The sequence below is a fragment of the Salmo salar genome, chromosome ssa16, assembly GCF_905237065.1.
Source record: "Salmo salar chromosome ssa16, Ssal_v3.1, whole genome shotgun sequence".
Lineage (NCBI taxonomy): Eukaryota > Metazoa > Chordata > Actinopteri > Salmoniformes > Salmonidae > Salmo > Salmo salar.
The window spans coordinates 69,445,700-69,448,508 of NC_059457.1; the positions used below are offsets into that span (position 1 = coordinate 69,445,700).

Consider the following 2,809-nt stretch of genomic DNA (forward strand, 5'->3'; position numbering starts at 1 on the left):
ATATCTATACCTACAGTTGAAGTCGGAAGTTTACGTACACCTTAGCCAAATACATTTAAACTCAGTTTCACAATTCCTGACATTTAATCCTAGTAAAAATTCCCTGTCTTAGGTCAGTGACTATCTGCCTTCCACAAGCTTCCCACAACAAGTTGGGAGAATTCTGGCCCATTCCTCCTGACACAGCTGGTGTAACTGAGTCAGGTTTGTAGGCCTCCTTGCTCTCACATGCTTTTTCAGTTCTGCCCACAAATTTTCTATAGGATTGAGGTCAGGGCTTTGTGATGGCCACTCCAATACCTTGACTTTGTTTTCCTTTAGCCATTTTGCCACAACTTTGGAAGTATGCTTGGGGTCATTGTCCATTTGGAAGACCCATTTGCGACCAAGCTTTAACTTCCTGACTGATGTCTTGAGATGTTGCTTCACTATATCCACATAATTTTCTTCCTTATGATGCCCTCTATTTTGTTAAGTGCACCAGTCCCTCCTGCAGCAAAGCACCCCCACAACATGATGCTGTACCCCCGTGCTTCATAGTTGGGATGTTGTTCTTCGGCTTGCAAGCCTCCCCCTTTTTCCTCCATTATGGCCAAACAGTTCTATTTTTGTTTCATCAGACCAGAGGACATTTCTCCAGAAAGTACAATCTTTGTCCCCATGTGCAGTTGCAAACCGTAGTCTGGCTTTTTTATGGTGGTTTTGGAGCAGTGGCTTCTTCCTTGCTGAGCGACCTTTCAGGTTAAGTTGATATAGGACTCGTTTTACTGTGGATATAGATACTTTGTATCTGTTTCCTCCAGCATCTTCACAAGGTCCTTTGCTGTTGTTCTGGGATTGATATGCACTTTTCGCACCAAAGTACGTTCATCTCTAGGAGACAGAACGCGTCTCCTTCCTGAGCGGTATGACAGCTGCGTGGTCCCATGGTGTTTATACTTGCGTACTATTGTTTGTACAGATGAACGTAGTACCTTCAGGCGTTTGGGAATTGCTCCCCAGGATGAACCAGACTTGTGGAGGTATACAATTCTTGCTGAGGTCTTGGCTGATTTCTTTTGATTTTCCCATGATGTCAAGCAAAGAGGCACTGAGTTTGAAGGTAGGCCTTGAAATACATCCACAGGTACACCTACAATTGACTCAAATGATGTCAATTAGCCTATCAGAAGCTTCTAAAGCCATGACATCATTTTCTGGAATTGTCCAAGCTGATTATAGTCACAGTCAACTTAGTGTATGTGAACTTCTGACCCACTGGAATTGTGATACAGTGAATTATAAGTGAAATAATCTGCCTGTAAACAATTGTTGGAAAAATTACTTGTGTCATGCACAAAGTATATGTCCTAACCTACTTGCCAAAACTATAGTTTGTTAACAAGAAATTTGTGGAGTGGTTGAAAAACGAGTTTTATTGACTCCAAGCTAAGTGTATGTAAACTTCCGACTTCAACTGTATGAGGCAATGTATTACACAACTTCCATTGCTCTACACACACAGGATTTATTGTTTGTTTGAAATAATGTATTTCAAATTAACTAGACTTAGACAGTAAAATGTATTTACTATTTAATAAATGTGTCACCCCAGGCTAAGGGCTTGTCATGTTAGGGATAATACACTGTTTTGTTAAAACTCTGTCCTATTGTTATAATTTTGCAACCCGAGGTGAACGGTGGATTATATATATACAGGGAGCGCAGCATGTGCCTTTTTATGATTAAAACAGTCCAAAATAGAAATCCTTACAGTACATATTTTCTCAATACTACACAAAAGGCCAAGGTATATCAATGATTCCACCAGAGATGAGTGAATTTGTAACCTTGACTACATGTTCAGAGGGAGTAGTACAACGTTTTAGATCAATAGAAGAAAAAGAAAGATAATTGATGTAGATAATGCACTAGTAGTCCGCAGCATCAGCAATAACTGTCTATACTGAAGAGCCTCAGGCAGATTCTAAATACTCTTTTATTATCCTCTCTTGTCTTCCTGTGAGCTCACCAAAATAACCATGTAACCCCATGCATATGTATACATGCATATACATTTTGTCTCAGGAAACCATTCAGTAGATGCCATGTGAATGGCATAAAATGATATCCGAATGATTGGATAAGGATATGTTGTATTGCGACTTAATTATCTGTATTGTGAAATAATTAATACCCTGGTAGAAAACACTGGTACCGCTGAGACCAGTACCGCTGAGACAGGTTCTCGGAATGATTGGTCAGGATGATTGATCTCTGGCTGACTTGGTGTCACTCCGTAGGAACACTTAGCCGCTGCTGAAGTTTCAACCATTAGCTCCCTCCACATAGGAACTTGACTTGGGTTGCCATAGAAACTAGGATTTACTTAAAGCTTGGTAATAATAACACTGGGATAAGAGGAGTAAAGTTTTGGCCCTGTGGTGCGGAGAAGAGGTCCTCATCCAATTGCAACTTGGCGATAGATTGACACTAGGAAAGTTTCGGAGAAAATAAATAGCACAAATAATATAAGCGGTCCCGTGTGGCTCAGTTGGTAGAGCATGGCGCTCGCAATGCCAGGATTGTGGGTTCGATTCCCACGGGGGACCAGTACGAAGAAGTTTGAAAATGTATGTGCTCACTACTGTAAGTCTCTCTGGAGAAGAGGTACTACTAAAATGTAAAAGCTTTTCAGAAAATTAAATACATAATAAGTCCTCCTGAAAAAAAATGCTCAAATCATACCTTTGACATTTGCTTATGGAAGAGTAGGACCCCCAAGTGAATATTTTTGTCCAGTATGCGTTACAATGAAAATTAGTAATGT

At 40.3% G+C, this 2,809-nt stretch overlaps 1 non-coding gene across 1 annotated transcript; it reads left to right on the forward strand.

The window, feature by feature from the left end:
• The first annotated feature begins 2,516 nt into the window (after positions 1–2,516).
• On the forward strand, positions 2,517–2,592 carry trnaa-cgc (transfer RNA alanine (anticodon CGC)). Its single transcript has one exon. It is a non-coding gene; the product is annotated as a tRNA-Ala (tRNA).
• The last annotated feature ends 217 nt before the right edge of the window (positions 2,593–2,809 follow it).